The 23289-nt window shown below is 35.0% G+C and overlaps 1 protein-coding gene and 1 long non-coding RNA gene across 4 annotated transcripts in view; one reads left to right on the plus strand and one right to left on the minus strand.

Moving 5' to 3' along the window:
• SEMA3A (semaphorin 3A) overlaps positions 1–13220 on the minus strand; it is a 502916-nt gene extending 489696 nt beyond the window's left edge. For all 3 annotated transcript variants that reach the window (XM_082398309.1, XM_082398310.1, XM_082398307.1), the window contains exon 1: positions 3233–13220. The gene's annotated coding sequence lies outside the window, so the exon portion shown is untranslated. The remainder of the gene's footprint in view (positions 1–3232) is intronic.
• Positions 1–23289, plus strand: part of LOC309631832 — a 552519-nt gene that overhangs the window by 25057 nt on the left and 504173 nt on the right. The gene's annotated exons all lie outside the window — the stretch shown is intronic.

Genomic DNA, 23289 nt, shown 5'->3' on the forward strand with positions numbered 1-23289 from the left:
AGTGATCAGAGATGAAGTTAACTGTACTAATAATGAAGTCACTTGTTAGAGAAGAAGTGAAGTCCAGTGGTTGGAGGAGATATCTGTCCTCAGGGAAAGTTAATTTGAGCCCAAGTTCCACTACCTACTAGCTGTGTGACATTGGGCAAGTCCCTCAACCACTCTGCTTTTACATTTATCAATGGGAACAGAAATAGTACTTACTTCATTGGGCTGTAAGGACTAAATAAATAATGGGTACAAAATGCTCAGTGCAGTGTCTGGTTCCTTGAGGATTCCCAACAAATATTATTCATTAGTACCCTATCTGGAAATAGGTAGCTTCCAATTCAGAGCAAAAATGGAACGCTGAATAGAAGATTACCTGGAAGATATAGCTATGGTCATTGATAAAGTAGGAGAACATCTAGGACACATTGTGTGCCCATTATAGAGTTGACTACACTGTTTCCTCCTTGAGTGCCCATTGAAATTTGACTATATTTTTTCCTATACTTTCTATATTGATATGTAATATAGTTCCTTTATTGCAAGTGAAAATGGAGTTATTAAATCCTGTAATTGCTGATTTATGGTTAAAAAAATAAAAGTTATTTAAAAGAGAATATCCCTTAGAATAAGTTTATATATTCCTGTGATTGCTAAAAATTTTCCTCCAAGTATATGGAAATTTTCAAGTATAATAAATATAGTACATATACTTACATTGTTTGTATTACTTAATTACTCATCACAATCTTATTTGGAAACACGCACAGATAAAGCCACAGGGATACAAAACACATAGATAAATGAAAAGACAAAGCAACTTATTTAAGGACCATCTAATTTGTGAATTGCATAAATTTTAACATGATATTTACCAGCAAAATATAGTTCCAGTTAAAAATTATTTTTTTTTAAATTTTAAGTTGGACTTAATCATGATGCTTTCAAGCACACGTTTTTATTGGAATAGTTATAACTAAGCAACCATTACAAATTTTAGATGACTATATTACTTCTCTGAGGATGTCACTAGGTTTATAATTACTGTCTTCAACTCCATTTAGCTATATTCTTCAATGAATTTTACCACTGGTGGCACAAAATTATCTGCATAAGTTACCTATGTATATTCACTTTCGAGCATATAGGTAGCATTTACGCATAATACATCTTAGGTAAAAATATCAAACCCTTCCTCTGTCACTCCATCTTCACCCCCACAGTGCCTCTTAAAGTTTGTTAAATTAACTGAAACTTAAGCAAAGGTTATATATTCTAACTATTTAGATAAAGAGTAAAATTCTCATTCATCATCCTTATGCCCTCAATAATTGGCTTGACTGACTTCTTCACTTAATTACTATTTTTTTTAATGAACCAAAGATACTAACCAATGTGTTGCTATCATATAAAATCAACCATAAGGTGTTCAAAAAGTGCAGTGTAGTGCCACTTGATTTTTATTACACTTTGAAAGGCAAATGAAGTAAATCAAGAAGAAACAAATCCAAATGTAGTGCTGAAGTGAGGTCCAGCCTTTCAAACTGGCTTCCTATTAATCACAGGGCTGACCTTTTCATTAAGGGGCAGTTGTTGGAGTCATTGACACGGTTACAGCATTCACATGTGTGAACTGTACTCTGTGGTATTCATGTTCTGGGGAAGGCACAGTGAAATTAGATTCTCTCCCTGTAGGGGGTAGACATTGACCGCTATTCAATACCAACAATTGTCGGTTAAAGTATTTCATGAAGGATGACTTTTAAACTGCGTTTACTCCGCCATCAGTAATGTCAAATGCAATTCTTAAAGAAATATACTGAACATTAATGGTAATTAATTAAACCTCTCATAGCAGCAACTTTATCCAAGCTAAATCATTTCTGAATATACACAAAGGAGTCATCAGGATTCTACCATCATGGCTTTTAAACCATCAATTTCAATGTGTCCATCTATAATAGTTAGAAAACAAAACCAAAACATCAGCCAGTGGGGAATTATTTAAACAGTGCAACAGTATTTTATCTAATTTCATCTATGTAGCCTATATATGTGCATTGTCTTTTGGGATGACAATGCATTCCAGACTAATTTTTCAAATAAAAATTGCCTAAATTAAGGAAAAAAGATAAAACCTCAAAAGGCTACAAACAGATACGATGTGCTGACAGTTTTTATTGCATTCTCTTTTAACATGATCATCTTTGTGCAATATTTGAAGGATTGAATTTGGGAATCATGACTGGAATCTTTGTCAGGGCATATGTCCTATGTGCTTATTTCCTACATGGAACATCATACATTTGAACAGCAAACACATTCTTTCACATTGGCTGACATTCCACCTGAAAACGTCCACCACAGTTAGCTTGTTAACACAATTCAGGATATATGGCGTAGTAGTAAAAAGACTCCCCATAGCCAAGTAAAAATCAGAGTAGGGGGCTCAAGGAACAGGGCTGTACTTAGATCAAATCTGAACTTCAAGTTCAAACATAGTTTAATGGTGAATCTAAAGTTGTAAATGCAAAGTAAGCGCAATGTGAAGGCTGCTTGAAACCAAGCATGAAAGACCAAAAAGTCAAAACTGAGATTTCCTACATCTGGTTTTAATATCTTTTCTTATGCTATTAGACAAATGACCTTTTGTTTTGTTTTGTTTGTTTTAAAAATTCATTATCATTGTCATGGCTACTCCAACCTAATACTGTTTTTAGAGTTTTTAAGATCACTTCTTTGGTAAGGGACTGAGCTATAGAACGGATTTAAGCAAAAATTATAAGCACTTTTCCCCCATTAATGTACGATTAGTAATGTAACAATACAGTTACGTGTAAAAGTTGAAATCCATTTTCAGGAAGAGTATGTGCTTCCTAAAGAATTTTTTTTCTATTCTCAGAACTGTGACAAAACACTTGCTACCATCATTTTTGACAGCAATAAAGGACATTTCATCCAGAAAGAGCGGGTAATATGCTAGGCTACAGGATTGAATTAGCAATATTATTAGCACCACATTTTAGTTCTGAGACCTTCTGAGTGAGCAAGTTACTCGCGGAGTCTAAGCTTCAGTGACAGTGCCAAGGCACTGGTGAAAAACGAAACCAGAAGAAATCCACAGGGTTATCAACACAGGTTTTTTGCTAGTTCAATTTTTGCACAGGCTTTAGAGGATTCCCTGAGAGGAAACATCCTTAATTAATTCCCAAGTAAAAGAAGGAAAGATAAATTTTCCACTTACGGCATTTGCTGTCCTTTGTCCACACGTTGAAGTAAAAGGGTGGTTCTGCTGTTCTTACCTAGCTCCAGGTCGCCCTCCAGATTAGGCATAAATGTGAGCGGCAAGAAGCATGTTGACTTTGTAGCTGTACAAGGAGCAGCCCATCGCACTGCTGCTGAAGAGCCGGTCAGGACAAAGTGCTAAACTTCAGCCTGAGAGAGCACAACATCTATTACCCCTGAGGCTCTACCATTTCACCTACACCTGGGCGGATCTATCAAGCTTCATCTCTATTAGAGCTATTTGACTCTGTGGTTTAAGAGGAGAAAAAAAAAAAAAAGAGGCTTGCCGTTGTCACACTTGTTTCCTATTAAAGAACCTTACGGTGGATTGAGTAATTGTGTACGAAGGTAGTCTGGCTGGCAGATGTGTGCGGCCCCAGCGGAGCACTAGATTCAAGGCAGATGGGTTGTACCAGGGCGCAAACAACATTGAGAGAGAGAGAGGCGTGATTAAAACAGCAGGCCTCTATTTTATAGTGCTGGAAGTGGGGTAGCATTAAAGCTCCTGGGAATCGGAGTTCCCCAAATGGCATTGCTCCACAGTATGGTAAACAATAAATCCAATAAAAAAGAAAGATGTTCAAGCAATGAAAGTTATAGAGATATTTATAATATTCCCTTTAACTATTAATGAAGGATTAAATGAAGCACCCTTCCCCCCACACCCTAACTGAACTTAATTAAAACTACTCAATCATGGGTTGGAATGGGTTATTGATAGTGTTAAGGTAATGGATTTGAAACAGATCCCTCATTCTGCTATATAAGCCATGGTTATCTTTTTAATCTGAATTAAATTGCTTTAAGGAGATTTACACTCTCAGACAGATTGACATTCTGCAAGTGGGCATTTTTTAAAGATGTGACTGAAGCCATTTGTTAGGAAAATGTCCTCTTGCAGGTGTGATGCATACCACATATTATCTCAGGCAACTTAACCCATTGAAACTTTAGGACTTTCCTTTTTTTAAAATTAATTAATTAACTTATTATTGGTTTTCTTGGCTGCACTGGGTCTTCGTTGCTGTGCGCGGGCTTTCTCTAGTTGCAGCGAGCCGGGGCTACTCTTCGTTGCGGTGTGTGGGCTTCTCCTTGCGGTGGCTTCTCTTGTTGCGGAGCATGGTCTCTAGGTTCACAGGCTTCAGTAGTTGCGGCACGTGGGCTCAGTAGCTGTGGCTTGCAGGCTCTAGAGTGCAGGCTCAGCAGTTGTGGCGCACAGGCTTCGTTGCTCCGTGGCATGTGGGATCTTCCTGGACCAGGGCTCGAACCCGTGTCCCCTGCATTGGCAGGTGGGTTCTTTTTTTTTTTTTTTCACACACACTGTACTTTATTTTTACAAGAGATAAATAAACGGACACCAAGCATTGTAAATGGATGACCACAACAAAAGCAACAATGATTGCAATTACCAAACACGAAACACACTCATACTATGTCATAATATTGACATTCAGTCCAGTAATCCTCCACTGTAATAGCTCCTTTACTTTGCAGTGAAAATTGATTTGTATATTTTTTGCCTCTGAGTCCTTGTGGGATTTTTTTTTTTTATTCAAACAGAAAGACACAAAAATTATAATCATCCTCATCAGTTCACTCAGTCCCATGTAGGCAGGTGGGTTCTTAACCCCTGCGCCACCAGGGAAATCCCGAAACTTTAGGGCTTTCTATGTTACCTCTCTTTGAGGATCAAAAATGTATAAGTAACTAAAATAAATATAATTAACTTTCACAGATCAGAACAGTTTGACCTATTTTCCTATACTGTTGAGAGCTACTTTCCTATATCATCTTGTGCATAACTATTATTATTAATAAAGATGATGGTGATAATTGAACAGTTGCTACAGGCCAGAAACCATGCAAAGAGCTCTCCATGCATCATCTCTTCTGTCCTACAAGGACACCTTTTTTTAAAATTTTTTAACAGATGAGGAGAAGAGTTGGTGAGGTTACTCTCTCCAAGGTCACACATTTGTTATGATTTGGAAGCAGGATTCCATTGGATCGGACTCTAGAATCCTCACTTTTCACCATGTTGGACAGTCTCTATGCAGAATAATTTTTATCCTGCACAAAATAAAACGATTATTATTGATTTCTTTTACAGGAAAATTGAATATAAACTCTTATTTTTCTGGGTAGTTATAATTTAGAATTAAATACTCTAGCTTTGTGTGTCCAAACGAATAATAGAAATATCACCCAGCCCACTGATAGAAGTTCTGCTAATGGTTTTAAGGATCAATGAAGTTAAGAATTGCCTAAGAACATATAGTCTACAAATACTTTACTGGCATTTTTAAATAATTAAAATCACTTGAGCAAATGTTTCTTAGTATCTCAAACTGGTTTACAGCAAATCAGTGGAAGAAGGAAAAGGATTGAAAATTAAGAATTTCAATAAATAAATAAATTTTTAATTCTCTATCATTCCATCCAAAACAAGAGAATAAGAATAAATATGCTTCAAAATGCAAGAATAAATTTGAGGGAAGTATTAAAAGATGATGGAGAATTATAAGGTGTGGTAAAAATGGGGAGAGAGTACCGAGAAAATGATAGAAACAAAGAGTTGAGATAATAATACTGGAGAAAAAACAGGCTGTGATTTAAATGCAACCCAAGGGGCCAGTGCAACTTGAAGAGGCCTAAATGCTTCACAACTACTGTTTGTGTATTGCTGCAATATGAGGAGAGGGCCTTTTAAACAATATCTGGTTATTTTAGAGTGTGTGTTTGTGTGTGAGTGTGTGTATATATGTAAGAGGGTTTGGACATCTTAAAGACATTACAAGCATACATGGATATTCAAGTAACGGAAAATACACTACTGGTAAAGTACAGAATTACCTGTAGAAATAGTGTATAGGAGAGCAATTAATCTTAATTTTCTTTAACTGGATTTCAGTAAATTAATCTGTGATGACCTGAAATCTCTTTCATGAGCTTCAGCCAAAGGTTAGGATTTTCAGATTTCAAAATTTTTCATTGGAAAAACAAACAAAACTTCTACATTTTCATGGTTTCATATAAAATGTCATGAATATTTTCACAATGATTTTTTTTCTATTTGGCTAAAAATGGGACATACTGGAAATGTCCCAGGAAACAGTGTCCTGGGGAGTTTCCAGTCTAACTTATACACCAAAGTTTGAGTATGATTTGGAAAAGCATACGTACTTTACTTTGATTTATTTCTAGGTTTTTTTTTTTCCACAACCCATCACATAAGCCTATTCTCTAGACAGTCCTTTATATCAATACCAAATGTTATCTAATTTATGAACAAATGATCCAATGCTTGCTGTTTTTGTTTCTTTTTTTTTTCTTTTTTTCCATTGGGTTTATCACCATCCCATCTACACACCATCTTCACTTTAGTTACCTCTCTGATAGTGACTATGGTTGTGTTATCTGTGAAGTTGCTATTAATAAGATTCGTTCAATAAATTCCAAATGTGATCTGCCATTTCCAATTTAATATCAAAATATTTTGTTAAAAACTAGGTATAAATTTTTCTGTTTGATATATTCAACTATTTAAAATATTTGAATTGAATTGTCGTTGAAACCAATTCATGGCATTTTTAATTATCTTGTTCAAGATTTGATTCTTTTTTTAAACGTGTCTCACCTGGATCAAGATTTTAAAGCCCAAATGGTAAATAATTTGAGCTCCAAAATGCTTATTTCTGAGTTTAAGGTAATTTAAAAAACCCTTGTGCTGATTCCTAGCAGCTAGTCGGAATTTCTGAAAACATTGCTTCAACTCTTAAATGTAAATACACTTTATATGAATGTCTTCAAAAATATTTCATATCCTTCTATTTTTCTACCCCATGATTTCAATATTGGGCCTTGTTAACCTAAGAAGATAAAACACATGGAGCTCATTAAAGCACAGGATCCACTGTCTCTTCTACACAGAAGTGTTTTTTTCCCCAGTATGGTTTAGGTGGGTGCAATTATATGTAACGCAAAGATGGTACAGAAAGTTTTATGTTTTTGTTGATTCATCAGCTCTAGAAGATGAGAAAGGTGGGTTTTTGGGTTTTTTTTTTTTTTTTTTGGTTTTTGTTAATTCATCAATTCTAAAATATATCATGTATTAGACAGGAAAAGAAGTATATGTCTCAAACCATTAGTATTCTATTAACTTTATACCATTATTGTAATGGTATAGAATAAAATATCAGTAGGATAGGATGCATAGAGTTAGAGCAGAGGAAATATTTCTATGAGCAGATCTGAAAAAGTATATGGTGGTTTGTCAATTGGGTGTGAATAATCAAGAATTCAACAAATAATTGGGGGCAACTCTTTATGAGGTGAGGCATGATTTGTAGAATTCTATGACACAAAATATTTCCAACACTAGTCATCTTCTTCCTCTTAGATCTTAAAATATCTTCCTTAAAATATGCTTCTGACCAAGGTCAAGAACAGTCCCAACAAAAATTCTACCGTAGTAAAAATGCTGGTGATCTAGGGGGAGGGTAGAAGTTACTCTCCAGAGTATTTTCTTAATTTGTTCTCTTTCTTTTGGTTTAATTGAGGACATTCGCTAGTTGTTATTGTCAGGCTGGTATAGTACCTCCTTCAAAGGACAGAAGAGTTTTCTTGGGGAATATAAATAGTCTGGGGTGTCAAAAATGGTACAGGAATCATCAGATTGGCTGAAGGTCTATACAATAAATCCCCCTAAGGAGGTGAAACCAAGGAAAGTTATTCTGGAAAAAATATACAGCTGGGTAAGGGGAAAATTAGGTAAAGTTTGGAAGTAGCGAACAGAGGGGCAGAGGGAAATTTAAATTAAAGGAAAGAGATATAAAAAAGCAGTTCTACCAACCCTATAATTTTACTTAGGCTAATACTAGAAAATATGCAAGTTAATTGGAGAATATTTGTGAATCGGTTAATCCAAATGCTAAAAAATCTAGAATAAAAAATGATAAGTTTTACCATTCTTCAAGATTTGTCAGGCAATTTTTATTTCAGCTAAACAAATAATAGATATTTCTTATAAGCTATCACTGATGTAGACTTTATAAAGAAGCAAAGCAAGACCTAGCATCTGACCCCAAGACACTTTACAAACTATTTGGGATGAAAATATACACACACAATAAATTAAATGAGATATTATGATCAGAAAGAACGATACAGACAATAAATTTAATAAAAGGTCAGAAAAATGAGAGATCAGTGTGGGTTGCGTGAATGCTGAAGTAGGCAAGGATATTGCACAGTTCAGAAATGATGACAAAAACAGTCTCTAAATAGAGGGTTTGAAGTGGGGAATCAAGGAGAATGTCCGCGAGGGGCAAGATTGTGCAGAGCAAAGAAACATTGTTGGAAGTTTTCTGGTAAGCGCCTGGCATGATAAATATGTTTTGGAAAGATTAATTGGAAGGGATTAGAAAAAGGCAAGACAGCCTTTGAGTCTGCTGCAATAACTCAGGCACTGACCTACATTTCTCATTCGATCATCACTTTTCTCTCTGAGTAGGACTATCCCTGCAGACTGACATACTCTAGTCCTCCTTACATTCCATTCCCATTTCTACCCCTATGTTCATGCCATGTGCTTGTGGTTCAGTGGAAAGTGTTGAAATTTAAAAAAAACTCTTTGACTTAAATCCCTATTCCATTATTTAATAGTAACTTAACTTCCCCAAAGCTCATCCAAAAAAAATGGATTTCCAAGCCCTGTGTGTAAATGTTAAGTATGATGAGATCACTAACTGGAGCTTAATGCAATGGACTGAATATAAAATTAACATGGTTAATCAATTCCCTTGTCTTCATCCTCAATTTCTAACATCATGAATGGATTCTACTACAGGTATCACAAATATTTTTCAAATGTTTGTATATCTTAGTATTTCTCAAAGTATTTCTCAGAAACATAGAAAACCTACTGACTTTAATTTTTTAGGACTAGCAAATGGACTTGCTTAGTGATAATAGTATTAAAAAAAACCCCACTAGAATTCAAAAGAAATTTCAAAGCTAGAAGCAACAAAACTTTGTAACTAATTAGAGATGAAGGAAGAGATTGAGTGAAAATTAACCCTGCAAATAACAGTGGGTTAAACAAAATCAATATTTATTCAATATTTCTTCTTTGTCAAAAATAAGAGAAATCCAGAAATAGCATTCCAAGTTATATGGCATCATTTTCCAAACAATTTGACTACCCAGCATCTTTCTTTTTGCTCTCTCATTCTTGGCTACTAGATTTCATTTTCAAGGTCAGAAAATAGCTGCTGGAATGCTGGTCATTGTTTTTGGTGGTGACCTGAAGGAAGGTAGGAAGGGTAAAAAAAGGACCCATACCTTTTAAAGGTATGTTTGGCCCCTTTTAAAGGGTAAATCCAGAAGGGCCCACCCTGCAAACTTTGCTTATATAGTGGCTTCACAGCTGTGAGGAAAGGTTTCTGTAGTCATTTCAACTACCTGGAATATATATCAGGAGTCTATTACTGAGAATAGCAGGTGAATACTTTGAATGGGAAACTAAAATCTCTTCCTTACCAACTGAATTAAGGAATGGTATTTTGAAGAAGCAGAAATATTCAGGGAAGAACCACTTTAAGACTTTAAAAATGACTGAATGAACAGTGAATTAGAATTAGGATGTTATATCTATGAAGTTGCTGAAAAAGAAGTGATGCTGATCTATGTAGCGAGCAAGTACTAAAGCAAATTAAGAATATCTAATTAACGAAACTAGATCAATCAAGTCAAGGAATTTCCAAACTCAATTTAGAACTGTATCCTTTTAATAATACTCTACACAAATTATATAACTAGACATTTTAACAATTAGATATGCTTTAATATATAGACATATACATATAGACACATATATATGTATCCACCTGTGTATATACATATATGCATATCAATATTAAACTAAACATTGATTAGATTAAATTTTAAAAATTTTAGGATTCTGTCCAATATCACCCATATGACATTTATTTGACTGTATCAATCAATTCTATAAAAAAATCAATTTCAAAAACTTGTATTACATAACCTAGTGTTTGTTTTTAAGGAATACAATATCTAACAAGATATTTTATTAATACACTTCACTCAAGTATTTTGCAACTCAGAGAGCTGAAAGGTTATATTATATGATTTGCTGATATTTTCTTTTATCCTATGGGTTGTTTTGCACTCTGATAATTGTGTCCTTTGATGCACAAAACTTTAAATTTTGATGTAATCCAATTTATCTACCTTTTTCTCTTGTTACCTGGGTGTTTAGTGCCATATCCAAGGAAATGCCAAATCCAATGTCATACAGCTTTTCTCCTATGTTGTCTTCTAGGAGTTTTATAGATTTAGCCCTTACATTTGGGTTTTTGATCCATTGGGGTTTAATTTTTGAATATGGTTTTGGATAAGGGTTCAACTTGTTTTCTATACCTGTAGATATTTAGTTTTCCCAACAGCATTTGTTGAAAAGACTCTACTTCCCCACTGAATGATCTTGACACCCTTGTTGAAAATAATTTGATGATATATGTGAGGGTTTATTTCTGGGTTCACTGTTGGCCTATATCTGTTTTTAAACCAGTATACGCTGTTTTGACTACTGTAGCTTTGTAAAAGTAGAAAATGTGAGACCACCAACTTTGTTCTTTTACAGGATTATTTTGGTTATCTAAAGCCCCTTGAAATTCCATATGAATTTTAGGATTGATTTTTCTATTGCTGCAAAAAAATCATTGGAATTTTGATACAGATTGCATAAGATCTGTCAATTGCTTTGGGCAGTATTGACATATTAACAATATTAAGTTTTCCAATCCATGAACTTAAAATGGGTTTCCATTTATCAGTGTCTAATTTCTTTCAGCAATGTTTTGTAGTTTTCAGCATCCAAATTTTTTGCCTTCTTGCTTAAGTTTATTACTAAGTATTTTCTTTTGATGTTATTATAAATTAAATGGAAAAATATGTTTTTAAGAGTAATTATTACAGAAGTTGTTGAAGACCCTGATATTCTCTCTTCTTCTCAGTCCTATACTCCTCTTCTCTTACCAAAATCAATACTTATCATGAATTTGGTATTTGTAGCCTTAAAATGCAATAGTATTAATTTATTAACTATATACATTAGGTTTTGAAGTTTACTTGTTAATACTCAGTATTGCACTTTCCAGATTTATTGATGTTGATATGAATAAATTGAGTTCATTATTTAATCACTGTTATAAAAGTTTCACATGTGACTCATATAATTTATATATTCATTTTTGTATTAGTATTTATATAAATTTTTCCAGTTTTTGACTCTTGTAACTGAGTACTTACTTTGTGTCAGCTCTTTTAGCACTTGTAATGGGTTGGATAGGTTCCCCCCAAAATTCATGTTCACCAGGAACCTCACAATGTAAACTTATTTGGGCATAAAGCCTTAGCAATATAATTATAAGAATCTTGAAATGAGATTATCCTGAATCTAGGGTAGGTCTTAAATCCAATGCCTGATGCCCTTATAAGAAGAAGAAAGGATACAGAGAGACACAGAGGAGAATGCCATGTAAAGAAAGAGGCAAAGATTAATGACGTTTTTACATGCCAGAGAATGTCAAAGATAGCTGGGAACCACCAGAACCTAGGAGAAAAGTATGGACCAGATTCTCCCTCCGAGCCTCTGGAAGGAACAAATACTGACAACACCTTAATTTCGGACCTCTGGCCTCCAGACTTGTGAGGAAATACACAATTTCTCAAAACTGTGAGAAAATTTCTGTTGTTCTTAGCCACGAAGATTATTGTAACTTGTTACAGCAGCCCTAGGAAATGAATAGACTACTCTATAGGAATTAACTCATTTATTCCTCATAACAACTCTGTGAAGTGTTACTATTCTTACCTAATCTTATAAATGAGGAAACTGAGGCTACAAGATATAAAAGTCATACAGTTGGAAAGTGATAGACAGATAATAACACTCCAAAGCATTAGAAACATGTCACCTTGCCTCTTAATCTTGGCTGATTTTAGTAATTATACAAAATACAGCTGGACTTGAGAGGATTGACAACCAAGAATGATTGCTAAAGCTCTACCTCCTACCTTATGCATATAGAAAAAGATTGATAACTGTATTTCCACGCTTCAAGAATATTTCCCTAAGCTTATATAAAGAAACTGTTTTTCTGTCACCAAGGTATAAAACTTGTCACGTGATTTGTGGAAATTCACTACAGCACATTTTGATGATGATTATTTAGACACTGCTTTTTAAAGAGGACTGAAGGAATCTGAAAAAAACTAAAGCAAATGCTAAAAATCTTTTAGGCAGGAAGTATCAGAGGAGTGAAAGCTGGTTTTCATTGTTCAAATAATCATTCTACAATACTTTTAACATTTCACAGTGGCATGTTACATGTGTCGTTATATTTATGTGATGGAAAAGTACAAGGCAGTACAACCTATTTAGTAAATCCAGATTTTCATAGAGCAATAATCAAGACCAAAATCTTTATTATAGTATGTATTTTGATCCAATCATAAACTCTTGCTAATAAATTTGTAGGAAGTGCATCTAAGTTTCCTCACATCTTCACCTTAGCAATAACATGTTTATAAAAAATGAATTGTTTGTCAATACCTTAGATTACCCATAAATCTGAGCTTTTTTTCCTCTATTTTCTTTTGCAGAAAGTCTTGATAATTCAAGTTCTTACACTCTTTAGCACTTTTAAACATTGATTGAATATTTAGTATGTGCTAAATATTTTAGCATCAAAGCCCATGTAAATTTTATCTTGTACTCTTTTGTTGCTTAGGAAATGAAAGTAACTTTTTCCTCCAAGGTGGTTCTTTAAATTTAGAAATCATTATGCATACTTTTATGTATCCTTCTACTTTCCCTTATTAATGAATCTCAAAAACTACCGTTACGCTGCCAAAGGGTAGTGTTTAATGGGTGCTGTGTACACAGCATTTCTATAAAATTTCCTTGTTCTCTCTCCTCTCTCAGCTCCCTAAATTCATTTGTAACATAGGAAAATAGAGTTAGAAACGTATACCTCTGTGTACTCTTACACTGTCAATCAAATAATTCTCCACCACAGATTTTTTTCTTGAGTATCTACTATATGCAAATCTACTATGTGCAGTGTGGTGAATATAAGTTGAAACATTATTAACACTTTTCATAAAAGAGAATTAAATTACACTTAAATTATTAGTATATATATTTTTTAAATTGTCCTTTAATTGGTTTTCTGACTTTATAAGCACATTAGGTAATATCTTTCTGTCTCTTTTTTGCTTTTCAGTGCTGATGATTATCAATCATGCTAATAGTAATATTCTTTATTTTTAGTCAGTAAAGCACACTTATAATTATACATTGTGTTCAAGGCTCTGTTTTTGGTTTAGTTAGTTATTGCAAAGGATCCGAAGAGGTTACTAAGAAATCATAGGCAAATGTACAATTCATCAGTAGTAAACATCAAGAGATGATTATAATATTATAGAGAATGTATATAACAAGTTGCAAGTGCCAACAAGATTGTTCTTCATGAGAATACGTAAAGAAGTGAATAGTGACTATTACATTGGTAAAGATGAACAGAATTGTAAAATAATAATACTGCTAATAAAAGCATATTCTAAGTTACTAGCAAATGTTATTGTAAAATAATGTTGGTGATTATGGAGATGCTGCATTGGTAACCATGCTTGCTTATCAGGATGCTAAGCGTGAATTGAGCTTTAAATACTGCAGAGTAAAAGCAAACAAGAAGTTTCTGAATGCCATATTAAGAAGTTTATTTTATTTTGAGTGGCAATTGGAAGCCACTTAAGGTTCCTTAGACTGGGAATCATAAAATAACATAATATTTGACAAGATATTTCCCTCTGAGAGCATCACAAGAGTTTAGAGGTAAGATTATCATAAGTTAATTTTTTTTTTTTCCCAGTAGGTTAGCCAGAGGTGGTGATGGCTTGACCTGAGGCTCTAAGTATAACAACAGAGCAAAGGAAAATTCCAAGTAGTAGTATGATGAACAGGACTTGGTAATTACTCAAATACAGGGGACAGAGAATACAGATACAAAGGAGGCTTGAATATAAATGGAGCCTGTTCACAACAAAACAAGAGTGACCAACTAGCCGTCTAATCATGGTGTTTATGAAAGGCCACACAGCAGAGCTGATTATGCAAAAATATGATTCTCCATAGGCAAAAGAGATTCAACTTCTAAACAGAGTCATCCACTTTTCCGCATTATTTTAGTGAAGCAGAAGGCAAAATACTTTTCCTAAACTCTCTTTTTGCTGCTCTCTTACTTTGTGCAAACAATTGTCAGTAGGCCGAATGGCTGTCTATACCCAGAGAAAGATTACTGATGAGTAAGTGTCAGCCTGGGGAGACATAACAAGTGATGTTTTAAAGGGGTCACCTTGGGTTCCAGGGCTGCTTAAGTGTTTCTTCAATGACCTGGAAAATGGAATAGTGAATAGGCTCATCAAATTTGTAGATGAGTTCAATCTTCTGAAGAGAAAAAAGACAGGGCTGCTCATGGAAGACAGATTCAGTGTTCAAAATGAACTCAGCAAATTAGAAAAGCAGTGAGAAATGAACTGAACAGAGTTCAGATGGTCAAATTCAAGGTAGTGCAACAGAAGACCGAGACCCACCCTAAAAGGATGCACAACGGTGATATCTTTATAATAACAAGAGGAAAGGTGATTTGAAATAGTATTGGAAATACTCCCTATAGCAATTCCATGCCAAAAAGAGTGGGGAATGATACCTGTATGCCAGCAGGACACAGGAGAAAACACTCACCACATTCTAGCACTTTCTGTGAATTAAATCTAGGGGCCAAAAATATTCACACAAAATTTTTCTATTTAGCACTTCAGCAATAGTTAGATATATACTAGATAGACTTCTTTGTGTTGTTTTAATATAACATAACAAATGGAAATAATGGGAAACAAGTCTAGCTTAAAGAATTAGGATCAAGCAATTTAGAAAACAAAAAGCAACTACACTCACACACACACAAAAGACTGCTGATTCTTGAATATGAAAAATTTTCTTAATCACATCATTTCCAATATTAAATCATTCAACATTGATTGAAGAAATAACAGCTAAGTACCAACTATGCATGGTACTATGTTAGGTATTTGGTATGTAGTAGTGAATAAAAGAGAATCACTGACTTCAAGGAGCCTATAGCCTAAGGCAGGAGTTAGATACTAAATATCTTAGGTGTTAAATATAATATTATATGGTACCCATTGCAACTACTCAATTCTGCTGTTGCAGCACAAAAACAGCCATAGATAACATTGAAACAAGCAAATGTGGCTGTCTTTCCATAAACATTTGTTTACAAAAACAGGCAGTGGGCCAAATTTGGTCCATGAGCCATAGTTTATCGACCCCTATGCTAGTGGATACAATAGGTGTTTAACAAGTAAAATGTGATATGAATACATATAGGGTGTCACATGAGAAAATACCCAGAGATGAGCAAGAAGAGTACTTGAGCATTGGTAAGGGTTAGAGTTCAGAAGGTTTCACTTAGAAACTGACATTTCAGATGAGTGCCGGAGAATGATTTATTGTTGGCTAGTCCACACCTAGGAAACAGTGAGCACAATGGCTCTGGGGCAGAAAAGTGTGCAGGTGATACCCTAGAAAAGGCCAGGCAGCAACAGATATCAGAACACCTACTGTGTACTGGGTCTGTTCTAAGTGAGGGAAATGGATGGTAAAGGAGGAAAAGTCACTACTCCAGGGTAATATATTCCAATGGAATGGGGCAGTTTAAAAAAAATTATAAGCACATAAATGACTCAAAGATTTCAGATAGTGAGAAGTGCTGTGAAGAAAATAAAACAAGTTGATATGATAGTATGATTTGGAGGGCATGCAGTCATGGAAGGAGTCAGTGAGCGTGTGGCATTTGATCTGAATGTGAAGGAGACAGCCTCGAAAACATCGGAGGACAGTTCCAGCCTGAGGAAAGAGCAAACGCCAGGTCTTAGAGGTTAGACTAAGACTGGCATGATGTAGGGCCAGAAAGATGGCTGAGGTGGCCAGAGTGTCTCATGGATGCTGGTGGCATTTATGGTGAAAAACAAGACCCAGGGAGGAGCAGAACTGGGAGGAAATGTCATGAGTTGTATTTGCTTATAAGTTTGAGTTGCTCCTTAGGCATCTGAACCAGGATTTCCAGTATGGAGCTGAATACATGAGACTATGGCTCAGAGCTTAGTAAGAGGCTAGGGATGGAAAGATAGATTTGGGAGGGAGTCATTAACACGTAGAAAATCAGTGTGCTTGGACGTAGTAGGGACCTTTAAAAAGTAAACAGGGTGGCATGAGGCAGGGCCTTGCAGGCCACGTTAAACAGCTTGTATTGTTGCAAATGTAATTATGAAGCAATTGTAGGATTCCTGTCCCCACCTCCCACCCCCAACACCCAGGGCCTGAGTCACTTTTTTCTCCTTTCTAATGCAAAGTCCCTTTAAAAAAAAATCACATGATTTTTAAGCAGGGGAGAATGACAAAATTCAAATTACAGTTGAGCCTCATTATTTGAGATCCCTCATTAGTTGTGGGTTCTGTCTTTTCTACTCACTAAAGTCTATTTGTAACTCCCAAGTCAATGTTGTGGTACTTTCCTGGTCATTTGCAGACATGCACAAAGCAGTGAAAAGGTGAGCCTCCAGATGTGCACTTTCTCAGCTTGAACAAGATGATGCTTTGCCTACTTATTTCAGCTCTTGTACCATAACTAAGTGTCCTTCTTGGGGTCCATTCAGTGCCACATTTTCCACATATTTATGCTTTCTCTTGCTGATTTTGCTGTTTAAAATAGCCCTCAAGCATAGTGTCGAATTGCTGGCTAGTGTTCCTAAGCCCAAAAACGTTGTGATGTGCCTTAAGGAGAAACTACATGTGTTAGATAAGCTCTGTTCAGGCATGAGTTATAGTGTTGTTGGCTGTGAATTCAATGTTAATGATTCAACAATATATATTATATAAAGTGTCTTTAACAGATATACACCTAAAGCAAGATTATGTGTTGCTCAGGTGATGACAATTTTGTAACCAGAAGTTCATAGGAACCTAAGCCTGTATTTCCCCTAGGAGTAATGGTTTAGTATTCATTAATTCAGTATTTGCAATGACTTTATAGAAAATAACTATCATGAATAAAAAGAACTGACTGTATGTCTCCAAAAGGCTGCACTGAATTATATTATGAGACAGTTGGGTTTATTATAAGGAAGCTTTTCTTGTAGCTGTATGAAACATTGGCAGAACTTCTTTGGCAAATGGTACATATATATATGTCTATATATATATACATATATACACATATGTATATATATAGATATAAAACAATTTCAACCAGTAGTTGAAAAATTTTAGCCCTCAGATTATATATAGCAGTTATTTTATTTTATTTGCCATTAGGTAAAATGTAAAGTGAAGTTTCAGTTGGCTTTATCTACCCTGCCCTTGAAACCAACTGATACAATTATGTGCATATGTGAGACCAAAGCCAAATGCTTAGCACAGTGTGTGACAAATACTCCTCCCTCTAATAAGTGTTAGCTGCTGCTGCTTCTCTTGCTGCTGCTGTTCCAAGTGCCCTGTGTGAAAACACCCTATTTAAACCTTGAGACGATATTCCCAAGGGACTAACGTGACAACACTAAACGTATTAAACAGGATATGTTCCCTAAAGGTAGGTGTGACCAGGACAGTCTCTGCTCATGCCTGTCATTCCAGCCAGTGTCCTCTTCTGTTGCTGGCCCCAGGTGGTTCAATTAATCATATGCTTATGCTACCCAGAGATATTTTGTAAATAAAAACAGAGGATATGGGTTTAGTGGTGCAGCAGAGCCACCACTTAGCCTTGGAAGCAGAGTTAGACAAAGGGCCAAGGAATTGGGGAGTGTTCCAGGCTAGTGTGTTCTAAGCAGGAACCAAGTAGGTGATGGCTGAAATAAGGGTCAAAGAGATGTTGGAACTAAAAGTCAGGGAGAGCTAGAAGTTGTTAGAGCTAGAGTTGTTAGGGTGTTGGGAGAGATAGAACAGGAAGCCTGAGATTATGATGGCTCCATGGGAAAAAGGAGGTAATAAGAAGAAGAGAGGTTTAGAGAAAGTTAGCAAATCACAAAATGTAAAAAGCAAATTTTTTTAAAACACACACACACACACACAAAAGGGTAGAGTCATGGAGATACAATGGAAACTGGAGGGAACTAAATAAATGTAAGCATCAAATGTTGGTTTCATTCCCTCTCTCCATTTCCTGCTGTCCCCTACTTTTCCTTCATGACCTCTATTACTTCAGGAACCTAGTTTTCAGAACTTGAGCTTACAATTATCTATTCCATTCTCCTTTCTTGAATTGATGTTTTCTTCTGATTCCAAAGCCAAGTGCTTTTAATTTAATGCAGTATTCTGTTACAATTTTATATACATTGCTTTAAAAATATGAATCAATAACTGAGTTATAAATTGTCACAAAACACATTCAAATTCAAGCAACTCCTTTTGAATTTTCATTTTAACTGGAAAGATTTATATTGCACATAGCACTTTAACACTGCATTTCCTAATATTTTTCAAAGAGTATTATTACTCTACTACATATTCCATTATATATATAATGATGGCATATGGGAGGAAAAAGCAATCTTTCCTCATCTTTCAAGAATGATGAAATAAGTTTCAAAAAACAATTGTGAGTTTTGTTTAAGACAGCATGCAGTTCTCCAGGGACTTGAATCTTTTTAGTATATCTTAGGCTCAGTGAAGGTAGAATAGAATCACATTTCCAGGAGGTTACCTAATATTATAAAAGGCTCTTGCTAAATCTCAAGTGATCTGCAGTAACATTCTACTTCCCTGTTGCTATAGCTTCCCACATGTAAGTGTATACAAGCTGTTTGAAAGTCTTCAAAAGTGAACTTCAACTGACAATACATCATTGGTGCATCTGTCCCATTAAAGGAAAAAAAAAAAAATAATGTATTTTGCCAGTGAGTCTCAAAATCCTAACCTAGATTTTAGTTTTTCTATTTTGAAAATGAAAAATTATTGCAAATGGGGCTAAATTAATCTAAGAGTTTTTAAAATTTAATTTAAAATATCAAACCTTTCAATAATATGTTTACCTGTCTAAAATAAGCAAAACATCAACTAAGCAGTTTTTAAGTGGAAAGATGGAGAGGAACACCAGGAATCCTAGGAAATATACTCAGAATCTGGAAACTCATAAAAATGTTATAATCTTATCTAGAATATTCATGTGTTTTCATATTTGATATATATGCTTCCAAAAAGAAAAATTATCAACAAGAATGGGGGAAAAAAACCACTTTCTAGTAACATTAAATGTTTCTTGTTCAGAATCTTGAAAATACCACCACAAATACAAGCTGACCTCAAATTAAGAGCTTAGCCTGTGTGAAATATTCCATCTCACAATCAGTGATATAGTGCAGTTTTTTAGTGCCCTTTATCTCACTTAAAACATGTTAGTTAGTAGTCAGACACTAGTTTCAGGGGAATAATATGCAGTGTTAAAGGATTGTTTTCAATGTCTCCTCTGTTTCCTGCTCAAGAACATATTAGAAACTGTAAATAAGACCCAGATCATGTAAATTCCTTTCTAGCAGACCTTATTTTCTCCTTACAGCACACTGAATGTCTATAACACAGCAGCTAATCAATTCTGGCAATTCAGTCATCAGATGTCCTAATAAGTAAACTAATCCAGATGTTTTTCGTTAAATGATGATACATCCAAATAGCTAATTGTACTTTAAATTAAATTTATATTTTTTGTGAACATACTTCCAAGTGTACTTTGAAGTTTATGAGGTGGTCATTTCAGAATTTTGGAGTTTATCTATCGTCCCTATCAAAAACTGGAACAAATGAAGTATGAAGTGGGAATTCACCTAGAAGCATATTGCTCAAAGAAATTCCTTGAGACATAGTTGTAGCCTTAAGGAGCCTTTCCCTGCTGCCTATAGGGTTTCCCCCAGTTAAATATTGCCTCAGTGCTATAGGCACACCAGCATTTTCATAGTTTCTGATATCCGGGATCTGGTATCTGCTTCTGTTACAGTTCTATTTATTTCTTCTCTGTGTCTTGCAACTTAGGAAGAAATTCTATTTTATGAAAAATACTTGTCCTACCCTTGGAAGCCCCAGAAAGAAAAGAAGCAAGGGGTTGAGATGGCCTGTAGCATATTGTTTATGGCGGTATCCAACGAGCAACAATTTGTATGTCTACATATGGTGCAAGTCTTGTTTTAACTCAACCCTTGGGACATCGATCCGATAATGTTGCCAAAATACACTCTTCGAAGTTCAGTGATAATACAGTCTGAGGACAGAACACTTCCAAGGTTTTCAACTTATAGGTGGCTTAATTTTTCTCCATATTTTACACACATGCTGATTTAAATATACGTCATAGGATTTGTGACTTTACTTTATGATCAAGTCTCAATTCTTATGTGATAAGTAGACATCTGTTTACCTTTTAGTGATAGTATTAAATTATGTCTTTACTAGGAGTATTTTTCCTTCATTTACATTGCATCCAAATACACGTGACATCTGTTCTTCTGTTTAGGTGTTTGAACTTTTTCAAACACAGGTACACATTTTTTTTTTTTTTTGTAAGTTGAATGCTTCTTATTCACAGTGAAATATGAAATGTCCAAACATATTGTAATCTCCCATCAGAACTATTGCTTTCTCTGGATCTGTTTCAGGGGTTTTTGGCCCAAGCATAGAGAGGTGTCCGCTGATTTTACAAGCCAAGCCTGACATATGTTTTTTTCAGAACTCGAGAATGGAATAAAGAAAGTTTTTTTTTTTTTATATTTAGGTCGAAGTAATGCTCAGGGGAAGAGCAAGAGTGTTCACTAAATCTGCATTACACCTGATGCTGGAGGGTCTATACCAAGGTTTTATTTTGTGTTTTTCTAGATCAGGGTGTTATATATTACTACAAGTAAATCACATATTTGTCTTTCTCTTTTTATCTTGAATGACTGTAAACAGAGGAGCAGCCTAGGTCAATGCAGCCCCATTAAAAGCCAAACAATGTACAAGCTTTTTGCTTTTTGTTTTTTCTCCTTCACAGTCATGTACTCAAAAGGAAGTGACAAGAAAACAACTAAAAGTGACTTTGTAGCATTTTTTACCATAATGTCCTTAGTTTACCTCTGGGCTTGAAAGAGGTAAATAATCATTTAAAATTATATTTCCCAGACTTGTCACTTCTTATTAAAAACCTAAAGAAACTAGATACAGACATTTTTCTTATAACTCAGATAGCTTCTCAGCTTAAATCTAATAGTACCAGAATTTTTAATTCAAATAAAATGCATGTAATTTCATTACAAGCTTACTGGAAGTCATTCACACAACTATTCACATAGATGAAATAATATGGTATTTAAACAGAGCCACATCTGTAGACTGAATAATGGCAAATTTAATATTCTTTAATAACAGTTATAGCCTAAAATAGTTTATCTAGGCACTCCCCACTAATGTCAGCAATTCATTTCTGAAAATCTGAAGTTCTGTGTGAAAATGATTACTGGAAGCCCATTCCCTACTATTTCAATGGGAGAAATTATGATATATTTATGGCTCATCAATCTCAAATCTTTAACCAATTTCTAAAATGACTATAGTATATAAGTAGCAAACTACCATGCTAGAATGTAATATTTTTAATGCATATAGTGCTTTTTATTTTTTATTTTTTAAAATTATATTTATTGGAGTACAGTTGCTTTACAATGTTGTGTTAGTCTTGCTGTATAGTGAAGTGAATCAGCTACGTGTATACATATATCCCCTCTTTTTTAGATTTCCTTCCCATTTAGATCACCACAGAGGACTGAGTAGAGTTCCCTGTGCTATACAGTAGGTTCTCATTAGTTACCTATTTTATACATAGTAGTGTATATATGTCAGTCCCAGTCTCCTAATTCATCCTACCCCCCCCTTGGTAACCATAAGTTTGTTCTCTACATCTGTGACTCTATTTTTGCTTCGCAAATAAGTTCATCTCTACCATTTTTCTAGATTCCGCATATAAGCGATATCATACAATATTTGTTTTTCTCTTTCTGACTTACTTCACTCTGTATGACAGCCTCTAGGTCCATCCACGTCTCTGCAAATGGCACAATTTCATTCCTTTTTATGGCTGAGTAATATTCCATTGTATATATGCACCACATCTTCTTTAGGATGTAATATGTTTTAAAACATTAGTTTCTGATTAACAAAAGAATGATATGGATTGTTTAAAAATAAGCAGTAAATGCAGTACACTGTACTGTTTGCACACCTTGCAAAACACATTCATTTATGATACAACTTGTCAACTACAATGACATGAACATTTGTAGAAAAAAATGCAGACTATAATGTACAATTAAAAAGACACTACATGATTGTTCTGGTTATCTCTTATAGCCTAACAAGTGGCTTCAAAACATATCACTATCTTTCATAATCCTGTTGGTTAGTTGGGCTCAGCTGGGTAGTTGTAGCTTAGGGTTCCCATGCGATTGCAGTTAGATGGCAGCTGTCATTATAGTTACTGAAAGGTGAAACTGGACTGGATTTCCAAGATTGTTCGTGTACATAGCTGGCAGTTGTTGCTGGCTATTGGACAGGAGCTGAACGGGACTGTCCCCTGGAGCACCCACACACAGTCTCTCCATGGCCTTCTCACGCATGGCATAGTGGCTGACTTCAGACAGGAGACACTACAAGAACAAGCATTGCAAGAGGCCCAGGCAGAATTTATACTTTAGCCCTCAGAAACCTCAAAACGTTATTTCTCTTGTATTCTCTTAGTTACAAGTGAAGCACTAAAACCAGCTCACATTAAAGGGGGAGCAGATGCCACCTCTTGGTATCAGGTGCAGTACGCACACACAGGAAGTGAA

Source organism: Balaenoptera borealis (assembly GCF_965194805.1).
Source record: "Balaenoptera borealis genome assembly, chromosome: 7".
NCBI classification, from domain to species: domain Eukaryota; kingdom Metazoa; phylum Chordata; class Mammalia; order Artiodactyla; family Balaenopteridae; genus Balaenoptera; species Balaenoptera borealis.